The sequence below is a fragment of the Rhinopithecus bieti genome, unplaced genomic scaffold (genome assembly GCF_001698545.2).
Source record: "Rhinopithecus bieti isolate Rb0 unplaced genomic scaffold, ASM169854v2 scaffold_28523, whole genome shotgun sequence".
NCBI lineage: Eukaryota > Metazoa > Chordata > Mammalia > Primates > Cercopithecidae > Rhinopithecus > Rhinopithecus bieti.
The window spans coordinates 54377-80709 of NW_016812413.1; the positions used below are offsets into that span (position 1 = coordinate 54377).

General features: G+C 44.2%; 2 non-coding genes across 2 annotated transcripts; one reads left to right on the plus strand and one right to left on the minus strand.

Annotated features, from left to right (window-relative positions):
* Positions 1-3695: 3695 nt before the first annotated feature.
* On the minus strand, positions 3696-3767 carry TRNAE-UUC (transfer RNA glutamic acid (anticodon UUC)). Its single transcript has one exon. It is a non-coding gene; the product is annotated as a tRNA-Glu (tRNA).
* Positions 3768-25008: 21241 nt separating this feature from the next.
* TRNAQ-CUG (transfer RNA glutamine (anticodon CUG)) lies at positions 25009-25080 on the plus strand. The gene has a single exon. It is a non-coding gene; the product is annotated as a tRNA-Gln (tRNA).
* Positions 25081-26333: the final 1253 nt, after the last annotated feature.

Genomic DNA, 26333 nt, shown 5'->3' on the forward strand with positions numbered 1-26333 from the left:
AAAAATAGAGACGGTTTCACCATGTTGGCCAGGGTGGTCTCCATCTCCTGACCTCGTGATCCGCCTGCCTCGGCCTCCCAAAGTGCTGGGATTACCCACCGCGCCTGGCCCGCTCTTCTCTCTCTCTCCCTTTAACTGTCATTCATTTAGCCCTTTCCATATGCTTTTGAGGTTAAATTGGTTCCGTGATTTTACAATTAACATATAACGCTCTAGACATTCCTGTACGTACATTTTCAGCCACTGGTGTATTTCTACAGCATAGAGGTTCAATTACTATAGGAAGAGCAATTACTCTATCATAGTGTTCACACGGTTTTTATATAATTCCATTCTCTCTCCTCTGTTGGCTTATTAGCTATAACTCTTTCTTTTGTTATTTTAGTAATTGCCTTAGGGCTTAGAGCAAATCTTTTTAACTGATCACAGTCAACCTTCAAGTGATATTACACTTCGCTTTCTGGCCTTGATGCTACTGCTGACAGTATTTTACTTTTACCTGTTATAAGCCCAACAACACAGTGTTACTGCTTTTGTTTAAATAGTCAAATTTTTACAAAAGAAATTTACAAAATAAAAAAATACCTTGTATAGTTACCCATTTCTGGTGTTCTTCATTTCCTCGTGTAGATCTGGATTTTCATCTGGTATTGGATTCCTTCTGCCTAGAGGACTCCTTTGATGTTTCTTGTAGTGTGGGTCAGCTAGTGGTGAATTTGGTCAGCTTTTGTACATCTCTAAATGTCCTTATTTCACTTCCAGTTTTGGGAATTTATTTTTTCTGGGATAGTATTCTAGGCTAACTTCCCCTGCCCTCAGTACCTTAAAGAAGTTGCTTCTCTGCTCAAGCGCATTGCTGCTCCTGGTAGAGTCCGGCAGGAGCAGACAGGAAGCTGATGCAATCCTCATCTTTGTTCCTGTGTATGTGCAATGTCTTTTTCTTCTGGTTGGATTTGAGCAATGTTATTAAGATGTATCTAGGAGTGGTTTTCTTCATGTTTCTTGTGCTTCGGTTTCCTCAGCTCCTTGGGTCACTGGATTTATAATTTTTGTTATGATTGAGAAGTTTTCAGCTATTGTTTCTTCAGACATTGGCCAGGCACAGTGGCTCACACCTTCGGGAGGCCAAATAGGGAAATGTTGAGTGAGGCCTGAAATTCAAGACCAGCCTGGGCAATGTACTGAGACCCCATTCCTAATAAAAATAACACAAAGAAAATAAATGTTTTCTTTCCTCCCTGCTCCTTCTCAGGAACTCCCATTACTTGTAAATTAGACCTCTTAAGTCTGCCCGACAGTTCACTGATAATCTTTTCACTAAAAAAAAATCTTTTGTCTGTGAGTTTCATTTTGCATATTTTCAGTTATTCATGGTTCCATGTTCCCTGATCATTTCTTCCGCAACATCTAATCTGCTGTTAATCCCATCCAGCAAATTTCTCATCTCTGATACTGTGGTTTTGGTGTGATATTGGCTCACTGCAACCTCTGCCTCCCGTGTTCAAGTAGTCCTCCTGCTTCAGCCTCCCAAGTAGCTGGGACTACAGCCACATGCCACGACGCCCGGCTAATTTTTTGTATTTTGTATTTTGAGTAGAGATGGGGGTATCACCATGTTAGCCAGGATCGTCTTCATCTCCTGACTTTGTGATCTACTGGACTCAAACTCCCAAAGTGATGGGATTACAGTTATGAGCCACCACACCGGCTCCTTCCTCCCTCCCTCCATCCCTCCCTCCCTCCCTTCCTTCCTTCCTTCCTTCCTTCCTTCCTTCCTTCCTTCCATGAGACAGGGTCTCACTCTGTAGCCCAAGCTGGACTTCAGTGGTGTAATCTTGGCTCACTGCAACCTCTGCCTCCCACGCTCCAACGATCCTCCCACTGCAACCTCCTGAGTAGCTGGGACTACGGGCACACACCACCATGCCTGGCTAATTATTCAATTTTTCTTGGTAGAGATGAGGTTTCGTGTCTGTGTGCCTGTGTCTGTCTGTCTGTCATACTCCAGGCTGCCCCTAGTATTACCCACTTTCTTCTCCTTCTCTTCAATGTTCAGGGTTTACCTTCCTCTCTACCTACAGAGTCCCACAGGCTGAAGGAGTGTCCCCTTACAGAGAGGTGAGCTCATTCCAGAAGGTGCCCTCTAGACTTGGAATAAACCTTACAAAGAACACTCAGGTTTGAAAAGCTTTTCTATCTTCCCATTACCCGAATTATTCAAAGGACTAAAAGTGGGAAGTCCAGTAGAATTCTTGATGTCTCTCAGAAACCTGCATTGGAACGCCTTCATTCACCGAGCATTGGGTGCTCACGAGGTGTGAAGCCTTGCTCTAGGTGAGTAGCTGCATGGTGAGCAAGTCCTGCCCCACCGAGCCCACATCTGGAGGCATCAAGAAGGGACCGTGCAGTGGGAACACAACCAGCTTGTGTCCTCCCCACAAGCATTTCCCCATTCGGGCACAGGGAATGCACATGGTGAGCACGACAAATTAAGCATAGCAAAGGATAGGGAAGTGGGTGACTTCAGACCAAGAGGCTATGGTGGTCACGTGTGGTGGGGCGGCTTCCCATAGGGGAAGTGCAGGAGGCAGTGTGGGCCGGGGAGAATGTCATGGATCTGGTATTCCTGCATCTTGCCCCTACTCCCACAGCCTGGTGTCAACTCGGAAACATGACAACCACACAACTTCTGGCCTCCGTGTCACCACACTCTCAGGCATCTAGAACCTGTGCAATGGCACAAAGAAGTGAGGATACACAACCTGGGGGTGGGGGCATTTAATAATGGACAGGTAGGTGTCTGAGTCAGATGTCGTCAGACTTCCAGGCACCACTTGCCTCTTTGTGGAGCAATCAGGGTAGTCATCGGCAAAAAAACTAAAGACTACTCGTCCTGTTCCACACAGAGGCGTAGTTAACCTTGTAACTATTCTTTTCTGACCTTCATTCTTCCACGTCCAGATATATGGGGTCTTTGTTGCCCATCTGCTTCAAGTTAGATGATGAAAATCCTGCCTGAAGGCTTAAGGGTTTGTTAGAAAAGTAAATGCTGTTTACAAAAGGTGCATTTTAGGCAGAAGCTCAGTTCTGGAGCTCCAGAATCTACCTATCCCAAGCTCAATACGTACCTCCTTTCTCTCCCTCCCTCCTCGCCGCACCTGCCTTCGCTGATTCTTCAGGCTGCACATCTCTGAGAAGATGACAATCCCTAGCAGAAGAACAAGAGAACCTTGGACTCTTCTCTCCATGAAGCTGTAGACGTGAGCAGATAGCCTCATTCCATGGCAGTGTGACTCTGAAGTCACTCAGGTTTTCTGTGCCTCCATTTCTGCATTGTAAAATGGGCCCAATAGGAATGCGTTTCAAAATGGGTTGTTCCAAGTTTAAATAAGACACGGAATAAAACATTGAGCCCACGCCCTGATGCATAGTAAACACTCCAAGAGCATTAGTCATTATCACTATCATCATCACCGGTGGTCTCATCACAGCTATTATCATTATCTACATCCATCTTTGAAAGAATTGCATATCCTTTTAGGGTATGGAGGGATCACAACCTATAACAAATCCAAACTGACGAACATTTATTATTACAAATATTGCTGCTGGGAACATATTTCTGCATTTTAATCATCACCTGTGTGTTTCTCTATCAAATCTTCACATACCATTTGGGGATGTTGCAAAACACATTCCCTGACCGGGAATCGAACCCGGGCCGCGGCGGTGAAAGCGCCGAATCCTAGCCACTAGACCACCAGGGAAACCGATAAAAAGACCAATCTCCTTGTATGAAGAAAAAAAGAGGAGGTAAATACTAACTTTTTAAGAGGAGGAGAGCCCAACTGAAAGTGGCTCTCTGTGACCCAAGCGGGCTGCAGGACTGCAGGGCTCCAAGCAATCACTGCCCAGCTGCTCAACACCTCTCACCTCTGACAGCCTGGCCGCTGCTTTGGGCTGTATTGAGGCCAGGCCACAAGGAAACTGAGCGGTGTTCCATTGTAGCCTAGCTGTAGCACAGTGTGAGGCAGAGCCAAACACTTGCTCTCTTTCTGAGCCTCAGTTTCCTTGCCACCAAAGTGCAGAATTGGCTCTCAGCGGGTTATGAGCCGAGTCCTTCTGGTTCCTAATCTCTGAACTGGCTCAAGGGGCTCTACCGATAAAGACATTTGTAGGGGTCCCCTTTCGCCCCCGACTAGCTCAATTCGTAGAGCATGAAACTGAATTGAGGCGTCTTTGGCTCGAGCTCCAGGTGCAGATTTAGGTTCGTTTTCTTTTGTTCCGCCACGCAATTCAACCGGTTCCGCAACTGAGGTCGGGGTGCGAGGAAGCCAAGTGGGCTTCACAGGAAAGGCCTCCTTGGTTTCAGAGACATTGTAGCTGTCAGCTTGAAAGGTTCAGAAAGAAGATTTCGGCGATAGATGAGAAGACTGGAAATTTCTGGATCTAAAGCTAACATGAAGTGCACCTCATCTGGTGCCCTCGTCTCCGATCCAACTCACGGCGGGCAAACCAGGCCTGGTTCCTAGTGCTCAGCGGGGTTTCAGGTAGTAATGGAACTCCTCCCGTGCTTCTTCGGATCAAAGATGCAGCTAGGTTCCCCCATCCCACCCCTCAGGTCCACTCCCCTCCCTTGAAAAAAAAAAGAAAAGGAAAAGGTCATTATGAAAGCCACCTTTCGTGTGTGAGGCAAACCTGCTGACCCCACTCTAGCTAAACGACCTGAGCACCGCCCCTTGAGGACACATCCACGAAAATCTTAGGCGCCGCCTTGGGCAACTGCGTATTGCTGTCTATGACGGATGAAATTCGACTGCATCTCGACATTCCCGCTGCCCCAGGAAAGTGCTGGCAAAAGGCCCCGGGAAGCACCTGCGATCCCTCACGTAAGAAGACTGTGGATCGCAATAGGCCGGGGCTGAGGGTTCCCCGCCTGCTCCCGAAATGAAGACCCTGGAGACCCATAGCCGGGCTACGGGGTCCCGATTCTTTCCGCGGGGTATCCAGTTCCAGAACTAAGCGCCGGTGTGCGGGATTCGCCCCGCTGACACTCTCCGGCTCCCAGAAGCTGCAGCAGCCGGCGGGTTTTGAGCTTCCGAGTCCCGGGCGCACAGGAGTGTGGACGCCGCCCCTCCAAGGCTGTAGACCCCGCCTCGGGGCCTTTTCCCTGGCGCCGGCAATCAGGGCTCATTCTTTCACAGGGTATCGACCCTTCTGGTCCTCCCAGCAGCCGCAGGACCCTCCCTGCCCACCCTTCACCCAAGCCAAGGGGCCTCATCCTTGCTCTTTCCTGGCGGGCCCTCCACTTAGGGTGTCAACAGAGGTAGGTCAGGGGAGAAACCTGGATTTCTACACACACCTGGCTACAATGAGATGGCGCTACTCCCCTTCCCCTGCAGAAGCAGACTCAGAAAAAGGTAGTTAAAACAGAAGGTTTAAATAAAATCGAGAGTCTGATAACATAATACCCAAAAGTCCAAGTTTCAATTGAAAATCATTCATCATACCAAGAACCAGGAAAATCTCATACTGAATGAAAATAGACAGCAAATACACACTGGCAATATGATGAGAGAGGTGTTGGGATTGTCTGACAAAGATCTTAAAGCAAGCAAGCCTGATGAAAATGCTTTAGTAATTACGAGCACATTTGAAATCAATAGACAAATAGAAAGCCTTAGCAATTAAATACAAGATTTAAAGGAGAACCAAATGGAAATATTAGAAGTGGAAAATACAACAACCAAAATAAAAAGTCCGGCACATAGGCTGAACAGGAGAATGGATGGTGCACAGCAAAGAAATCCATCCACTGCACATGGAGAAAGAAAAGAAATTACACAATCTTAACAGGGAAAAACTAGACTGGGTGAGAAAGTGAACTGAACCTCAGGGACCTGTGAAACTACCTCAAAAGGTCTCACTTTCATGTTGTTATCTATGTCTGGAAGGGGAAGAGGAAGAGGACCAGGCTGAAAACATAAAGAAATAAATGGCTAAAAGCTTCTCAGAGTTGGCAAGAGACGTAAACCTACAGGTTTGAGAAGCCGTGAGAACCCCAAATGGGATAAAACCCAAAGAGGTCCATGGCAAGACACATGAAAAAATATAATATCGGAAATGAAAGACAAAGAAAATATCTTGAAAGCAACAGAGAAAGGTGACACCTTACCTAGAAAGGAAAAACAATTCCGGTGATGATGGATTTCTCATCAGAAACCACGGAGGCAGAAAGAAGTTGCCCAGTGCTTTTCAAGCCGTGAAAGAAAACAATTGTCAGCCCAGACTCCTCTCTCCAACAGAAACATCTTTCAGGGATTAAGGGGAAGATCAAAACAGTTTCAGATTAAGAAAAGCTAAGGGAATCTCTGACCAGCAGTTCTACCCTAAAAGAAAGGCTAAAGGGAATTCTCTAGACAGAAAGGGAATGATTAAAGAAGGAACCTTGGGACATCAGAAAGAAAATTTTAAAAAAATACATGGTAAGCAAAATAGGCCTTCCTTCTCTTGAGTTTTCTAAACTATGATTGATGGTTTCAGAAAAAATTGTAGCATTGTTCGATGTGGTTCTAACTCTCCTTAAAGAAAATGTTTGAAACAATTATAAACTGGAAGGGTAAAGAGACCTACAAGGGAGGTAACTCGTCTGTCATTCACTGAAGCTGATACAACAATGATACCAGTATACTGTGTGGTCAGATATAGATGCACAGACATATGAATGTCTGTAAAAATCAAGAGGGCTATGCAAACAGATATACTCAAAAACACTATAGATAAGGCAAAACACCATTCTCAAAGATGTTCAAGTCACCACAGTAAGGTAAGGAAAAGAAAGCATATCCAGAAAATGACACCAGAGAGAACAAACACAAAAGGAAAAATATAATGGCAGATTTAAGCCCTAACATGTCAATCATCATATTAAATATCAATGGCCTAAGTACACCAATTATAAGACACAGATTGGCAGAGTAGGTTAATGGACATGACCCAACTATATCCTGGCAACAAAGAGACTACCTTCAAATATGATGATACAGGCAAGTTGAAATCAAAAGGATGGGAAAAGATATATCATGCAAACCTTAGACAAAGGAAAGCAAGACTGGCTATATTAATGTCAGATACAGTATATTTCAGAACAAAGAAACTAATCAGAGACAGAGAGGGACATTAGATAACGAGGAAACAACCAATCCACCAACTCCTCCCCTGACAAAAGTCATAAATGTCTATGCAAAAACAACTGAAAATACTGAACAGAGAACTAGACAAATCCACAAATATAGCTGTATGCTTCAACGTTCCCCTTTCTCACAATTTATACAACAATCAGACAGAAAATCAACAAGAATGTAGAAGAACCCAACAGCATGATCAACCAGCAGGACTTAAATTGACAATTTTAGAACACGCAACCACACCAGAATATACACTGTTATGGGATGCATTGTGCTCAGTCCCCTCCCCCAAATTCATATGTTGAAATCAGAACATTAGTAGCAACTAGTGATATACTAATTAAAATCACAATGAAAAATTGCTACATACCTATCAGAATGACCAAAAGAAAAGTGTAACCACATCAAGTTCTGTCAAGGATTCAGAGAAAGCTGGATCACTCATACATTGCTGGTGGGAATGTAAAAGGTTACAGCCCACTCTGGAGAATATCTGTATAGTTTTTACTTTTAAAACTATATGTGCAACTACCATACCACTTAGGAATTGCATTCCCTGCGTTTATCACAGAGAAATAGAATCTTATGTTCACACAAAATCTGTATACTTAAAGTTTATAGCAGCCTTGTTTTTAATAGGCAAAAACTGGGGAAACAATGCATAGATGACTTTCATGAGGAGAATGGTTAAACTATGTTATATATCCATAGCATCAAATAGTCCTCAATAATTTTTTTAAAAAACAACAAACTATTGATACCCACAATAACCTGGATGAATCTCCACAGAATTATGCTGAGTGGACAAAGGGTAATCCCAAAGGGGACATGGAGGATTCCATTTACATAACATTCTTGAAATGAATAAATTATATATGAATGGGGAATACGTTAGTATTTGCCAGGGGTTAAGGAGGAAAGGAGGAGCAGCACTGAAGATACAGGGTCATGGCTATAAAAAAGCGACATGATGAATCCTGGTGTTGATGGAAATATTCTGTACCTTGCTTGTATCAATGTCAAGCTCCTGGTACTGTTGTATTTGCAGGAGGGCACTGGGGAGGGCAATCTGCTTCACTCAGTTTACTGATTCAAATGTCAATCTCCTTCAGAAACGCCCTCAGAGACACAGTGAGAAATCATGTCTAACCAAATATCTGGGCACCCCCTGGCCCAGTCAAAGTGACACAAAAATTAACCTTCACAAATACTCTCAATAGAAGTGACTAAAAAATGTAGCAACATGTCCTGCCTGTTTATCCCATGACAATTAATATATTCCAGCATAACACTGGCTTCCATTCCCTTACTATAGCAACATGTAGGAGTTTCATTTACCATGAGGATAATTTTGACATTATGGAGTCGTACATACTATTGCCACTTGTGGATTGTCATTTTGCCATGGCTTTCTTATACAAAATATCAATAAACTGGATACTTCGATAATGTGAGTTTGAATTTCATCCTGGCTGCATAAGTCACTTTCCATTTTGACAAATCCTAGAAATATTTTTATCTCCTGAATATTGGTAACACATTCCTATTGTGGGGCCCACTCTCAATCTCATGGTTTCCTTTATTTTCAGTCAGATCTCAATAGCTATGCCCGGGCTGCTTGAACGTCACTGAAAATGGCCCATGGCCATGTCCATCTATCAGAGTCCAGTAAAATCCTGGCCATGGAATGGAGGGATGAAAAGTGAGAACCACCAAACTCAGCAAACAAAGACTCAGTTTAAACCTCTGTGCTAAGAGATGATCAGGTTCTATCATGGCTTCTAATAGCATAAGACCATGTCCCGTGGATTACCCTAGGCTCCCATGACAATGCCTACTTAAGAAAGCTCAAGGCTGCCAGAGGAACTTACTTTATTTCTAGCCAATACCTGCTGATGATGGTAGGTTAATTCTTATAGCACTTACTAAGAAGGGAATCCTTTTCCATCCCTTTGAGAAATGTGTGTATCTCCTAGGGACTCCAGTGTGTCTTTCCCCAGGATCTGAAAGCCATTCCTTTGAGGTGTAGTCCTTAGGAAGGACTGAATCTCTGTCTTCTGTTCTCTGTGGGAGGTTAGAATTCTAATGTCTAACATTGACAGCTGGCAGACACAGCTGTCTTGATAAGGCAGAAGCTTACAATGACCAATCTTTTGTAATGTTTCACTTGTGCCCCACCCTCTCCCCTGCCTCACTCTCTGATTAGAATGCCATCACCTCTGCACAAATGCGATGGACCTCAGCCCCTTCCTCTGTGGTCAGTAGTTACTGAATAAAATCTGTTTTCACAGCTTTGACTAATGTCTGGCTTTATCTTTGAGAAAATAAGCGTGAGCAATTGTTTTCAGTGACATGGCAGCTGCAAAGAGAGGCACAGACATGGCAGGAGAGGGAGGAATCATCTGACCCTTCTCATTTCATATGCATCAATTACTGCCTGGTGTTTATGAGCTTGAGACTTGGCACGGTTGTCCTGCTGTATCACTCCATGGCTCTGCAGCAAGACTTGAATAGGCCGGTGGTGACACTTGGTGTGTCATTAAGGGTTCACAAGAAAATGAAAGGAAACATAGAAAAATTGATTTTGAAAGTTGTTGCCTCTCCTGCTTCCTGATACAGAGTGTGTATGATATTGCTGTGTGATGTTAGTTGGACTGCAATTTAGCACAACAGCTGTTCTAATAATTGGCAGTTTCTTATTGAGTTAAGCCTACCTGAAAAGCAAGCACACTTGCTTTTATTGATTACCCACATAAAATGAGCAATACATCCAACAAGGCTTCTACCAAAAATGTTCTTATTAACCTCATTTTTATACTAAGGAAAACTGGGTACAACACAAGTCTTCATCAACAGGATAATTTAATACCGACTGTTATATACTCATAAAACAATCCCAGAAGTTCACTCGATAACATCAAAACAAGAAACCCACACTGGTGCCACTGATGGCAGAAAATCATGATACAAAAATGAGAGAGACGAGAGACAGAAAATGTACTATAGCCATAGTAGTGGGTAAAAGCCAAAGAGCTCAGTTTCTACTCATAATATTCGGTAGAAGAACTGAAGGAACATGAGCCAATAGCTGTAAGGGCCCAGGTCTGCACAAGGTGGCTGTTGTGTGCAGGGTTCTGTTGGCTCCAATGATGGATCTCAAAAGGGCTAATTTTTATGGACATAGCCGCTGCAGAAATCTATCAAAGAATAATAAAGGGATAGCGATTTGCGTGTTGATTTACCATTGTGTAGAAGGGAGAACAGGCATTAGATTGGTTTGGTCAAACAAAAGCAAAACCAAGATTTGTGAAGAAAAGAGGAAAAGGGAGAAGAAAAAAATCATCTGGGACCTTTGTGATTTTGCTCCCCTTGGATACATGACTTGACAGAAAGCTGTCAAAGAGGTCACTGTGGCGCATCTTCTCTGGACCCACATGGCTTGGTCACCATAGAAAACAATTACAGATGTTGGAGGACTTTAAAACATCCTAGAAGTTTAGCAGCTCATCCTATGCCACAGAATATCTGTGTGTAATGTCCACCATGTCCTTCAGTTGCTCACCCCCTCAGTTAAGCCAGCAGGATGCCTCTCCCCTCAGTGGAATATCATACATTGATGTGTAGAAAAGTTTTTTGTGCTGGCAAGTAAATGACAAAAGGGACATTGATAGAATTGGGAAACAAATTGGAATATGATTTGGTACTGCTCCCACGGAAGATAAATTTGTAGAATGTACTCAAATTAGAAGCATTACATAAATGCTGTAGTGTAAAACTGGCACATCCTGTTCTCTACACTATGGAAACATCTGCAGGAGTGACCAAAAATATGTGTACAAGAATAGTGGAGATTGCAGCATCATTTGTAATCCTAAAGCCATGAAACCCACCTCATTTCAAAAACATCTTGAAAAGGGTTAACTCATGCACAAACAGAGGAAGAAATGCTGTTTTTACAAACAATGGCGAGGATCACTATGAGGATGACTGATTCCACTGGTCACATTATTGATAGAAGAATCACTAAACCCAGGCACATCCTGGGGACAGAATACTACTGTAATAGGTCTCCTATTATTAAACATGAAAAAGTCGAGGCACGTTACTACCCCAAGCCTTCCATGGGAGCAAAGAACATTTTTATCACACTAGAAGTGAGTCCCTGTCTAAGGTCTCTGGGATTCCTGAGTTTGACAGGTACAAGGCACCATGGCCCTTGCCAAACCTCAGACCTAAGAAGGTGGGGAAGAGGACGTGTATGTCTCCTGATTAGGCTGGAGTTGATTGTATATCAACAGAAACGGGTTAAAACAACAAAGCGAGGAGTCCCGGGACCACCAGCCTTTCTGTTAACAGAGGAAGGCGCTAACTGATTGCACCACAGAGACCACTACTACTGATTCTACTGGGCGCTACATGCAGGGCACACTCACCAAACTGTCTCCGTCCCTTCCGTCCTGAGGGCCTGCCCGTCAGCAGGGAAAACTGGAGATTAGAGCGGTGAGTCGCGCTGATCACGTTGCACACCCGCGGGTTGGGAGATTCTGAAGCCAGAAGGACAGCCTAATGGCCTTCCACAGCCCTGCCCCTCCCCTGCTTCAGAAGGCCCCGAAAGGCCCCGTCTGCGACCCGGGCCCGAGCCGCCAGGGGGCCCAAGGGAGGCTGGATGCCCGGTGGGTTCCCAGGATGCCTCTTCCCGTTCTTTGCGCCGCCTTCACCCAGTAAGGGAGCCTGTGCCCACCATGCCCAGTCTCTTTCGGGGCCGCTGCGGAGCTTGCGCTGCGGTCTTCGGATCCTGCGTCCGCAGGTGGGCTCCACCAGGGCAGGGATGGTGATGAGAGTCGCTCTTGGTCCCCTCGCGGGGAGCAGGGCCTGCCACTCACCAGGGTCATCGCCTTTGGCTTTTAGTCCTTTGAAGAGTCCTGAGAATGTAAATCATGAACTATTTTTCTATGGGGAAGTTTTGTGTTGTTTTGTTTTGTTTTGCGACAGGGTCTCACTTGGTCGCCCAGGCTGGAGTGCAGTGGTGCAAACAAGGCTCACTGCAGCCTCGACCTCCCGGGACCAAGTGATCTTCTTACCTCAGTCCCTAAGTAGCTGAGACGACAGGCGCGCGCCACCACGCCCGGCTAATTTCTGTATTTTTTATAGAGACAGGATTTCGACATGTTGCGGAGGTTCATCACGAAGTGGAAGTAAGCTCTTTTTAAAAAGCATTTATTCCGATTGATTTCTCGGCATCCTGTGGGGCGCGCAAGGGGCGAGGCCTCCAGTGTCCTCTCTTCCCGCTCTGAGGCAGGGAGCTGCCGGGGCTCAGCTGCGCTGTTTTTGTGTGCCTGTCTGGGGCAGGAGGCCGGAGCCGGCAAGGGTTGAATCCAACAGGGAATTGCGAGGAGGAGGGCAAGGAAGTCGACAGAGGCGTGGACCCGGGAGACTGAACTTCGCAGTAGCTTTGTGCAGCGGTAAGGACTGCACAAGGGAGACGTGAGAAGAGTTTTTTTTTTTTTTTTTTTTTTTTTTTTTTTTTATTGTAGCAGAATGGGGAAGAAAGGGAGGAAAAACGGAGAGACAGCAAGAAAGAACGAAATCTACTGCGGACCCTTAGGTCTCCAAAACGGAGCAGCCCTGCATAAGTTTAAAGAAAAAGAGGCCCGGCGCGGCTTCAGCTCCTGCGGCTCGCGGTTATCCTACTGTGTTCAGTACTCTGACGCTGTGGACCGCAGGAGGCTTGGCTAGAATCCGAGTCATGGCACGTCCATTCTTTTTTTTTTTTTTTTTTTTGTTTTTGAGCGGAGTCTCGCCTCTGTCGCCCGGGGCTGGAGTGCAGATGGCCGGATCTCAGCTCACTGGCAAGCTCCGCCTCCCGGGTTTACGCCATTCTCCTGCCTCAGCCTCCCGAGTAGCTTGGGGACTACAGGCCCCGCACGACCGTCGCCGCTAGTTTTTGAGTTGTTAGTAGAGGACGGGGTTTCACCCGTGTTAGCCAGGATGGTCTCGATCTCCTGACCTCGGAATCCGCCCGTCTCGGCCTCCCAAAGTGCTGGGATTACAGGCTTGAGCCACCGCGCCCGGCAACGTCCATTCTTGAGTGCAGCGCTCTTCCTTCCCTTTCGCCTCCAACCTGAGCCTAGGCTGCGCCGTTGACCTGCGGCTAGAGAGGTCACAACTTTCCTGTGGCTTAGAACTCTCCGTAGAGTCAAGAATAGAGGGAACTCCTACCCTGCACACCTAGGGGTCCAGTTATCTTGAAAGGCTTTTGCTTCCTCTCTGAGCAAGTACAACACCCAAAAGGTGAGGTGCCGCCTGTTAGTCAGCCTTATTGGAATCTTTTACTGTTGGCCTGATGTGGCCTTACCTGTTTTTCTGGCTCAGATATTTCAAAAATCCGTGGGGCCTTTTCAGGCCAAATCAGAAATGGAACAAGAGAAGATGAGAGTTCGCACTCTAACTGGCTATTTTAAATAAAACCTAAAGAATACAATAAAATCTAAAGTTAATGACAATCTCCAACCTCAATTTTAAATTTTGTTTGTATTTATTTATTTATTTATTTTGCTATCAATAAATGACTGAAGTATAATCGACAGAGACCAAAGTGCACCAATCTTAAGTGTGTGGCCCAGTGCATTTTGACAAAAGAAACCATCACCTAGATCAAGTTACAGGACAGTTTCAACAGACCAAAAAGTCATGAGAGCCCCTTTTCAGTCAATCCTCACCCCATCCCCACTTAGGCAGTCGCCATTTCATTTCTATCTCTGTGGTATACTTTTGCTTCTTGTAGAAATCACATAAAGGACTATACTGATTGTGCCTGTGTTTTTCTTTTTTTTTTTTTTTAAATGCAACAATGGTTATGAGATGCTTCCATTTTATAGCATGTATCTCAGCTCTTTGGTGTTAATGAGTGTTATTCCAACATATGAATATACTAGAGTTAATGGACAATTGGAATATTTCTAGTTTTGGCTATTGTGAATAAGGTGTTTGCAAATATTCTACTATGGGCCTTTTTATGGGTCTGTGCCTTCATTTCTGTTGAGTATAAACCTAGTAATGGAATGGCTGGGTCATGAAGTAGGTGTCTTTTCAACTGTATTAGAAACTATTAGACAGTGTTTTAGAATGGTGGCACTATTGTATTCTCTTTTATCTTTTTATTTTATTTTATTTTATTTTATTTTATTTTATTTTTGAGACAGTCTCACTTTGTCACCCGGGCTGGAGTGCAATTGCACAATCTCTGCTCACTACAACTTCTGCCTCTCGGGTTCAAGCAATTCTCCTACTTCAACCTCAGCCTCCCAAGTAACTGGGATTACAGGTGCCCATCAAAACACCCGGCTAATTTTTGTATTTTTAGTAGAGACAGGGTTGCGCCACATTGGCCAAGCTGGTCTTAAACTCCTGATCTCAAGTGATCCACCCATCTCGGCCTCCCAAAGTGCTGGGATTACAGGCATGAGCCACCACTCCCCGCTGTACTGTTATATTCTCTTGCCAGCAACAAGAATTACACTTGCTCTGCATTTTTATAAGCCAGTGGTTTTCCCTGTCTCTTAAATGTTACTCACTCTGATGGGTGTGTAGTGGTGTATCATGGCATTTTAAATTTGTGTTCCCTGAATGAGTAATGAAGCCAAGAATCCTTTCTTATGCCATTTGGCCATTAAGAAATTCTCTTTGGTAAATTCTCTTTGGTTCAAGTGTTTTGCCTATTTTAAATTGGCTTGACTCTTTTATCCTCCCCACATTATACACAAACTTTTCTATTAGAAAAGTTGAGGAGATAGTATACAAAATGGAGTAAAGAGGATGGAATGGGTTTTTGGAAACCAATTCACACTTTAAAGTTGTTTTAATATCCCCCATCCCCAAAGAACAATGTATGTTTTCCAAAGACATTCCCTTACTGAAATATGCAGAGAAAGTGTGGGATAAAAGAGCGTATAATAAACTCCTCAGAACGAGTTTCTGAAAGTGGACAGGGAAATGGGAGTGGGATAAACAGAGAAAAGAAGGAAAGACAGTAAGGGCCTTGCTCAGAGCAGCCACCATAATGTGCCCTGAGCTAAGGTGCATGATTACCTTTTCCCTGTGCACCTGAGATCTAAGAAAATACATTAACTAATCAGGGACATGGAATTTCAAAACCACTACAGGAAAACAAAACATTTACCCAGACAGACCAGTCTAGTTAAGAAAGGTAGGAAGAGATTTTATAAACAAAGCAAAAACACAGAAATCATACAATGAGGTGGTGAGAATGAGACTAACCATGCCCATCATCTCCAACATAACACTAATTACTGCTCATTATAATGGATTTAAGTCTCTCAGATTGGATAGAAAAGGAAATGCCAGCTCTAATGGTTTAATGGGCAGAAAAGGGTTAAATATTCAAAGCAGGCCTTTTCAGGAATTTGAAAGAGGTGTAGGAGGAGAGAAGTTCAATTTTCACCCTGGTTTCCTGGAGTATCCCAAGCATAGTTCCAAGAGTTCAGCTTTCCAAACTGGGGTCCCTGTGTTCTGATGGCCTTTTTTGTAGGAAGTAATGATGTTCGTGTCAAGGTTGGGAGGAAAGGGTTTGGGAGGCACCAAGCAATGGTGAGGCAAAGAGAAGATATCAAGGAGCAAGGCAAGAACTTTCCACAGGCTCACACTGGATATAGGAACAGAGACAAGAAACTGGGTGAATTTCTGATGTTTTCCTAAAGAGGTTTGTTATCCAGTTGCACAGAGCCTACTCAGAATAAGGCTTTTTCAGGTCAGCTCTTTTAATGTGAAGCCGTAACTTTGTGATGTTGCCTGATGCAAAGCTCCACTGTGAGCCTTTGCTCTGGGTGTCTCTTTTGGTAGCCGCATCAAAGAGAACATGGTGAAAATCTTGACTCCTTTCCCCAAGTCTGTGTCTTAAATGTGTCCAAGGCTGCAGAGCTTGGGGTCAGGAGGCATTGGCAGTTCAGTGGTAGAATTCTCACCTCCCACACGGGAGACCTGGATTCCATTTCTGACAAATGCAGCATCCTGTCTTTGTGCCCTGTGGTTTTTACAGTTACTTACTGTAATTGTTCCTCAGGGAAGTCACAGCCTCTCTAATAAAGAAAAAAAGAAAAAAAGATGCTACTGTATAGTCCTTGGGTTTGTTCCCTAGCGGAATTTATCTTTCTTTTTTTAAATTTGTGTTTGTTTCTCTGTTTGAGACAGAGTCTCAGTCTGCCACCCAGATTGGAGTGCAGTTGCACGATCCTGGGTCACTGCAACTTCCACCTTCCGGGCTCAAGCGATTCTCATGCCTCAGCCTCCCAAGTAGCTGGAATTACAGGCATGTGCCACCATTTCCTGCTAATTTTCCTATTTTCAGTAGAGACGGGGTTTCACCATGTTGGGTTGGCTGATCTTGAATTCCTGACCTCACATAATCCACCAGCCTCGGTCTCCCAAACTCCTGGGATTACAGGGTGAGCCCAGCCCCAGAGTGGAATTTATCTAAGCAGGGACTTCGCAGAGATAGTCTTTGAAGCAGCCAGTGGGTCTGGTTGGTCTCTACGTTTCTACATATTTGGCCCTAAAACTGGCGCAACTTTTATCATCTCTGCTGTCAGATTCCTGCAATACAAAGAGTCACCTGATCACTGATTCTTTGCCTGGACCTTGGATAGACCATTGGACCACATCTTGCGATGGAGTGCGGCTCAAGAAATGACATTCCCGAAAGAAGAGAAGCTGTGGGGTTGGGCAAACAACTCAGTGGTGGGGGACTGGGGCTCAGGGAAAGGGGAGGCATGTGGAGAGGACCCCCACCTGTCGAGGAAGGCCCAGTCTTTGGTGGTCTTGGCAAAATGAAGGATGGGCCCCAGGTGGAGAGCAGCACATCCACAGAACTCATTTCTATCACCCCTGTTTGCTTTACACTCCACCAGGCAAATCTTCTGTCTACCAAATCTTCTATCTAGGGATAGAGTCTAGCTCTGTCGCCGGGGTGGAGTGTAGTGTGCGATCTCGGCTCATTGTAACCTCTGCTCCAGGGTTCAAACGATTCTCCTGTCTCAGCCTTCTGAGTAGCTGGGATTACAGGCATGCGCTGCCACGCCCAGCTAATTTTTGTATTTTTAATAGAGACGGTGTTTCACCATGTTGGCCAAGATGGTTTTGATCTGTTGATGCAGAAATGGAGACAGGGCAAATGGAAAACTCTTTCAAGCAAAGTTTTGGGATGCTGGACTGATCTCTGTTTTTCCTCCTACAACCTGCCACACCTGCTATTTTCTCACCTCTGTGGATGGAAACTGCATCCTTCCATATGCTCAGTCCAAAAATCTTTGAGTTTTCTTCGACTGCTGATCTTTCCTTCACACCCTATAGCTATTTAGTCAAGAATTCACATTATGCTGAGCAATCAGGTGTGGTCCTTAATCCACATCATCCTTTCCCCCCAGTTAATAAACCTTGTGTAGTCATTCTCCTGATAAAGACAATAGGATTTCCATGAAATTGTACAATTTCAATCCTTCCTGGATTTAAAAGCACTGCTTTTGTTTGCTACCATTTTTCCCAATTTTCATTTCATATCTGTTTGACCTGCACTCTTTCCCATATGGTAGGCACTTCAGCTCAGGTGTGCTTTCCTAATCATGGAATTAGCAATAATAGCAGCCTTACTAACAACTTCCTCCTGGCGCCACCACCAGGCAAATGTCATAGGATTTAATAGGTAAAGAATCATAGGATCGCCCTATTGCTTGGTGTTATAAAATGAATAGTTTTCCCCTGAATTCATATGTTGAAAGCTTAACCCCCAACTTGACTGTATTTAGAGATAGAGTCTTTAAGGAGGTAATTAAGGTTAATGAGGCCATACAAGTGGGTCCCTAATCTGGTAGAAATGGTGTCCATATAAGAAGAGGAAGGGCATCAAAGAATCTCTCTCTTTCTCCACAGAGGCATGGAGGAAAAGCTATGGGAGCACAAAGCTAGGAAGTGGCCTTCTGCAAGCCAGGAAGAGAGGCTTCCCCAGAAACCAATCTTCGAGCACATCGATCTCTGACTTTTCGCCTCCAGAACTTTGAGGAAAAAAAAAGTCTGTTGTTAAACCACCCAACCTTTCATATTTTTCTATGGCAGCCTGAGCTGACTAACACCCTTGGTAGGTGGGGGACGTTCACCTTATTGGGCTACACAATGTGAAATTAAAGTAACTTCAGCAATAGGCACCATCTAATTTCGTTGTATAGACATTGTGTCTTTTGCACTAACATTGCCTTTTTTAGTTGTATGTGTATTGATGCCTGGGCCTAGCATTACAAGACCAGTCGAAATGGAAAGAAAGAAAAGAAGGTGGGAAAGATACCAAGTTCCATAATTGCATCCTCTACCCACATCCAGTTCTCAGAATCTTTTCCACTGGAGGCTGCACCTGTGTACCCTCAAATTCAATCTGAGCACACAATCATTTAGACAACCAAGGCAACTTTTCCAATTTTCAGCATCACTTGCTTGAGGAAACAAGTATTTCAATCACTATTTTAAATATTCATTGAGATAACTGTTCTGAGGTTGATGAAAAATGTGGTGTATCCATGTACTGTTGCCTTCTCCTGGGTCAAGAGTGTTGTCTTTACTCTGTTGGCTCACATTTGACCAGAAATTGTAGTCCCAGCAAATCTTAGTAGCTGCTCAGGAAGCCTGTTTTAAGATAGACCCAAACTTAAGATTACCCAGACTCAATCTTGTTCTAAGACTAGTATGCTGATTGAGGAGAAAGAGCCTCACGATAAAAATTCAACTAGAGCTGTGGGTGACATTTGTGTGTCTCCTACTAGTCTGGGCCCAGGTTTCCCTTGAGCACCTAATGAATAGGCTCATTTGTAGGGATCGTCAAGGTGCTCACTATGTCTACCTCAGAGCCTCAAAAGAAGTGATCAGCTAACAGAATTTGTGTAGTATCCTGAAGGGAAATTAATCCAGAAATAGAGGAGAATATAAGGATTTTTTAAAATCAGACATGTGATTCAACAGTAGTTTAAGATGTAGAAATCTGTAAGAGACAGTTATTCCCACTCTAATGACAAGAAAAAGCTGTATGCTCTGCAAAATCATGTGTTTTGATCTCACCAGAGAGCTGAAGTTGCAAAGCACCTGGGTCAACTGAAATCCAAAGCATGAGACACCCCCCTATAGAAGGACAAACACATGAAGCTGTTCATCATCTTTGACAGATAACGGAAGGAAAAGATAGCAGCCATAAATGTTGGTTGGAGATAATCTCTGAAGTTTTCATCGTTTCTTAAAGGCCAAGTGTGAACTATTGTGACAGCTTAGAATCTCTGAGAGTCCCAAATACATAGCATGTTTTTTGCCCATTTGCTGGATCTTTCCTCTCACATCCTAAGTGCTGACGAGACACACGTGGCAGGGAAAGCAAATTTCTTGAGCTTGCCACAGTGATGTAGGCATATAGGTCATTATCACCCACCACCAGAGTGCAGGTACAATACCTGGTCGCTTCTCTCACATGAAACAAAAGGCATCCACCACCGATGCTGGAGCAAGGAACCATTCCAACCCTTGGCCTCATGTATAGGCCAGCTGCTGCGGTAGAGTTAGACACAAAAGCTGTCTATACTGGACAAGGGGAGGAGACTTGCTCTTGCCCGAGACTTCCCATCATTGAAAGGTAGCGTTCCAATACCCCAAGGGGATGTCACAGGAACACTAGGACTCAGGCATCCATGGCCTGAGGTTTGTACACATTCAATGCAATCAGTAACATGAATTGGTTTCAATCAATCAATTGAGTTGGTTGCAGACCCTTTCCTTTAACGAGGAAAACCTGTGATGTGGGTACAAATTTTTCAGGTGCAGAAAGATTGGCCTTGTCCTTAAGGATATTATATTGATTGGGATTTCTCTCAGCCTCCTTAAGTTGTGTTTACCGTTATTAAAATTAAGTGACATTCACTTGGATTAAGTGGTAATAAAAACAAGATGTGAGAATTTCTAGTGATTTTTGATCCCAAGCCTTGTATCACTGTTGGGCCTTCATGTGTGTACTTGAAAACAAAACATGTGCAATTGTTGCACTGGTTTGAAGATTTTAATGGTGAAAGCAACCTCATCAGTAATCAGTACCATATCTAGAAACCAATCTTGGAAATATGTGATTATGCTCTTTTAAAATAGCTGAAAAGAAGGCCGCGTGTGGTGGCTCATTCCTCTAATTTTAGCACTTTGGGAGGCCAAGGCGGGCAGATCACTGAAGGCCGGAAGTTCAAGGCCAGAAGCCTGGCCAACATGGCAAAACCCCATCTTTACTAAAAACACAAAAATCAGCTGGGCATGGTAGTGCCCACCCGTAATTCCAGTTACTCGGGAGGCTGAGGCAAGAGAATCCCTTGAACCCAGGACTTGAAGGCAGAGGTTGCAGTGAGCCGAGATCCTGCCATTGTACCCCAACCTGGGTAACAGAGGGAGATTCTGTCTCAAAATAAATAAATAAAATAGTGGAAAAAAAATGACTGTGTGTTTATTCTCACTTTGTTCTTGTTTTGTTGTTTAGTATTTAAATAAAAGGAGATTATTTATCCTCATAATGAATTTCCAAAACTGGTATTTGCATTTAGCGTTTTGTTAAATGATGGAGAGAAAATTTAATTGTCTTACTTTGAAAAGTTTGGCATAGGTTCTGTCACATTTTTGATGCTTTCGATCATAGTTCTGTTATTAGAATGCCGGCAACTAGTTACATGCAAGGAGTATCCTAACCACTTTAATACAGTGGTTTGAAGTGCTGCAGGCAGTAACTACTGGACACCAAATCACAGTGTTTTTACTGGTGACATGAGAGAGAGAAACAGAACTTTCTGCAGTACGATTGTCCTATTAACTAATCCTTGTGCTGTTAGCTTACAGGGCTTTGACTCCTGGGTCTGAAAAAGGCAACTTTTCCTGCTAAATCTTGAATATTGACACCAATTAATGCCTCATCTTTAGACCCTGGGGAAGGTGACAATTAAAATGAACTGCTTTCATGAGAAACTGAACCAGAAATTGAAACCATTCAATCCCTCTAGGCCCAACAATCCCACATGTCCCCTTTTCCATCTCATGCCCCCTCTTCCATCTCATGCCCCCTCTTCCTCTAGACAGAAGAGATGGGCACATGAGAATTATAAGGCCGGAGTTTGAGGGATTAGTTTAATTCAGAGACTTTCTTTCTTTTCCTTTTTTTTTTTTTTTGGTAGACACAATATTTCACCATATTGCCCAGGCTAGTCTCAAACTCCTAAGTTGAAGTGATCTGCCCACCCTGGCCTCTCAAATTCAGAGATTTTCTGTAAATTAGACATTACACTCGGGAGCACACTGATGCAAGGCCAGCATCTGGGCCCATGTATCCAAATATCAGGGTTTTCTAGAGCATTTATCTACTCTTTAGTTGAAAAGTATGAAAGGTTATGAAAGGTTTTTGGAACTCTTACCTCATGGTCAAACTGATTATAATTAAATTTGTATATAAGGTTTTATGAAAATTAGCTTTAACATGTTAATACACCACACAAAGGTAAAATTTGGTTTTCTCTTTTGATCAAAATGTTTGTGTAGTATCAATAAAAGATAAAATATTTTTGTTTACTTTCAAAGTAAACTGCAGGACAAAAGAAGGAAGGGGAGAGACAGATACACATGGCCTCATGTTGTCTTCATTAGCACTTGCTGTTTAGAAAACTCAGCCTCCTTTCTAGCAAAGGGTGAACATTTTTGTTTTATCATTTTGTAGAAATGATTGACTATTCTAAGGTGACCTGTGATCCTATTTTGTGGTATCAAGTGTCTCAAAACTTTGATATCTGGCAAACTTTCTAAGAGTAAAGTTTCTAAATTCAGCCCTTTGGACCTCAAATTAACTTTTTGGATATTTTAAGTTCTTGAAGCTCAAGAGAGATATGTTAAACTTCTTAGGCTTATTTGTTATGCTAGAATTATGCACGAAGCATTGTCAAATCTGAGGTGGTGTTTCACTTCCTTTGGGTTCTGTTGACACAGATGTGTTGTTAATGTGTGTTCCAGGATTGTATGAGATTCCTAGAGTTCAGATATGCTATCAGTAATAACTATGACTATTATGTTAAATTGTTGTGTGCCACAGAAGCAACCGAAATCCCTTGTCAACTGTGTCTATAACTATGGCTGTCTTAAGGCTTTTGTCATCCACAATTGTTGTTTTGCTTTGATTCTTCTCAAAAAGTGACTTATAATCAGTTACAGTCCAGGCCTTGCTTCTATGGGGGAAGTCCATAAAAAGGACTCTCAGATGTAGGTTTCTGGTAACTTTGGAGATCGTGCCATTGAACTAAAGAGAAAATTTCCAGGGCACTAATAGACAGGCTGATGTGTTCATAGAGATTGCTAGCCGAATATGATGCAGAGCAGGAGTTGATTGCATGGATTGAACTAATAGAGGACTGAAATAAGTTTTTACAGCCTTTGTTTCAAACATTGTTGATTCTTCAGAGTCTGGAGAACTTGTTTTCTTTTGAGCTATTTATAGCCTGCAACAATTGAGTAGAATAGTCTTCTAAACAAAATTTGAGGCATATTTTTCTCTCTGCCGAATTTCTCCAGAATTTGTAAACTGAATATTCTTAACTCATGATCATGTGTTTGTTTGCATAAGTTCAATAAGATTCTGTTTTCTTTTATAATGGGACACAGGTGGAGGAATTGGTAATTTTCCCAGGGCTTTGCCTGAAATGGCATTGTGAAATGTTCCAGCAAAGCCCGTTTAGGAAAGTATATGAACAATGATTCTTGCTGCACTTTGTGTGGATAATCAGGCCAAGTATAGGGGACTGAAGCTTCTTTTGCAGGTACGTTGGTCCTACTGTGTTTTGTCTTTAGTGGAAATGGGGGACTGGAGAGAGGAAGATTGTGTTTCAGGAGAAACTACAGTATTAGATAAATGTTTGATTCCTGGGTGGCCATGCAGTCACCCATAGTGTGGAGCTGCCCAGGATGCCCTTTCTCCACATGACGCAGCCAGAAAGATCGATGACTAGATTCCCCATGATTGAGGAACTGACAAATAGAAAGTGGGGACTGAAATCGACCCAATAGTCCCACAGACAGTGTTTTTGGACAGACACAGAAATTGACCCTTCTGGTCTTAAAGCTTGAAATTTACATTTGTTTTATCTGAGTTCCTTCCTCAGGAAAGGACCCTCAGGGCTGTCAAAAAGCACCACAGACCTGAAACTCAGCAGATCACAGCCTCCAGACAATGAGATGTCAGTCACCTCACTTACCATGGACGCTTCCTCACCCTTCCCTAGTTCCTCTTTTCCCACTCACAATTATGTTTATTCCCTGCTACATAGACCCTTCACTTTAGTTGACCATGGAGGCTGATTCGAGACTGATCTCCCATCTCCTCAGCTGCAGCACCCAATTAAAGCCTTTTTCCTCAGCAATACTCGATGTCTCAATGATTGGCTTTCTATGAACTGAGAAGCAGGGCCTCGACTGAACTCCCGGGCTTTCAGTAACAATACATGTGTGCTTTTAAAGACTGCAATTAATGGGTCATGATATATTGAGAAATTGGAATGGCATCAACTTGGCCAATTTTGAGAAAACACACTGTGCTTAAATATCAGGGCCCTGTCTCCTGACCTGGACAGTATATGGCTAATTTTGAGTCATAGTAGGAGAGTATGGCCTGGCTTGAGTGTTTTATAGAAATGTACAACATGGCTGATTGCTTTTATTTTAAATCCAACAAATCTCCATTTCTGGTGAGAAAATTTTGTTAAAACCAACCAACCAACCAAGCAAACATAGAAGAATATGAAGAAAAAAATAAAGGATTCTGTGCTTCCCAATCTCACTTGATTGCTGTCTTCTATTATATACTACAGGGAGGAAGGGGGCAATGTGCCCAGGAAGTACCATGTCCTGTTTTGACAATCATCTGGTCTCCTTGGGCAAACAGAAAAGAGGGAAAGCATAAAGAAAATAACAGAAATTTTGCAGATATTTCATCTCTGGGCTGGGCACAGTGGCTCACACCTGTAATCCCAGCACTTCAGGAGGCCAAGGCAGGCGAATCACTTGAGGTCAAGAGTTCGAGAGCAGCCTGGCCAACATGGCGAAACCTCATCTCTACTAAATATACAAAATTTACCCCGGCATGGTGTCCAATGCTTATAATCCCAGATACTGGGGATTACAATCAGCTGAACCGGACAAGATGGAGGTTGCAGTGAGGGGAGATGGCCCACTGCCACTGCACTGCACTCCAGCCTGAGCAACAGAAGGAGACTGTCTCAACGAAAAGAAAGAAAAAAAGGAAGAAAGAAGGAAGGAAGGAAAGAAAGAAAGGAAAAAAAAAAAGAAAAGAAAAGAGAAATTTCATCTTGGCACAGGAAACTGCGACTGAGGCTTTAAGGAAAGAAGGAGAGAGAGAGAGAGAGAGGGAAAGGGAGAAAGGGAGAAAGAGAGAGAGAAAAAGAGAGAGAGGAAGAGAGCGAAGGAAGGAAGGAATTTCACCTCGGTACAGGTAACTCTGTGACTGAGGCTTCAAGGGCTCTTCTCTGGCCCTAAGCCCACAGTAGATTTTGCCTCATTTTCCAAGATGCAAATGAAATGATAGAAGTCGATCAAAGGAGAGGGCAGAGAGGAAGCAAGAGGGGTGGCTCCTTCCTGCAGGTCCACCTTCTTCAAGTGTTGCTTGTGGGATCAAAAGAAATGCCTTGACATGGGTGGGTGGGAACTATTGCTACTTATTAGGAATTCAGACTACTACAGCGAACTTGCATTGCGTGGTTCCATGGTGTAATGGTAAGCACTCTGGACTCTGAATCCAGTGATCGGAGTTCGAGTCTCGGTGAGACCTTACTGTTTAATTAGGATGGTAGTTCCGTCTTTTACTCCCTAAATGGAATGGGGATTCCGCTGACGTTCAGAAGCTCTGTGCTGCAGGCCTCCGTGTCCCTTCTGCTACCTCTGTCTGAGCCTTGCGATGTCGCCGGTGCTCTTCGTCCCCTCTTCTTCTCCCTCTTCGGTGTTCCGTGCCCCAGAAACCGGGTTCTCACAGTGGCCCGGACTACAGGGAAATCGCCGAATCATCCGGTCGGGGTGACCGAGCCTGCAGGGTCCCCTTCCTGGGCCAGCCTCCTGGCACCCAGCAATCGGAGGCCCGGATCCCTACGCCAGGGACCCAGCGACCCAGCAAGTCCCCACCCCCTCTCAGGGCGACCTGGGCCTCGGGGTGAGAGGTCTCCTCCACCAAAAAGGCCGCCGCCCCTCAATCCTAGACCCCGAGATTCCTTTCGCCTGGGAAATCTCGTAATGGCACCCATTGCCATTTCGGAAAGTAAACGGTGGCGTGAGAAATGTTGATGGGGTTAGCTCAGTCATTGAAGATTGTGTCTCAGTTTAGGGTCTATGGTTCGAAACCTAATTTGGGAGTAGCACTGTTTTATTCAGATGGCCCATCTAATTCTGAATGTTAATTTATTCTGTTCTTCATATTCAGATTTTTATGCCGAATTTCTAGCTCCTACGTCTCCATTGCGAGCCCTAGAAGTCACTGTTTCACTAAGCTTTGGAACCTGACTCCGGGAGATCTATTCTTTCGTCCCAGGATCTCAGCCGGAAAGAGAAATCCGCGCGGCCTCTTCCAGCGCGCGGGCTAGGGGAGCGGGTTGTGATCCTCTGTCGCCCCGGCCGGGCTCCCTAAGGGCCACGGGAAAGAGGAACCTGAGCAGCTCTGAGGGGCGAGTCTCTGACGGTGGGGCTCCCCCTCGTCCTGCCGGGACCCTGCCCCAAGGAGAAGACGCCTTTGGACGCTACCACAGTTAAGAAACGTTTTCTCCTGCTCTTCAGAGCACTTGGGATAAGGCTCCTGATGGGTCTTGGGAATGAACTAAGATGTCGCTCCAGACATTCAGGACCATCCCTCTGATTTTCATATTTTGGGGCTGAGAGCATTTATGAAGGACTGAAAAACACCACAGTCTTTGAGAGTCTCCGTTTGGAGGACGAGGGGGTGGGAGAGGACGCCTTCTTGGCTCCTTGGAGTGGACTAGAAGGGAAGGAAACACACAAACTCTGTTTCCCCTTGCAGGCTGGACGGCAGGGCCTGGG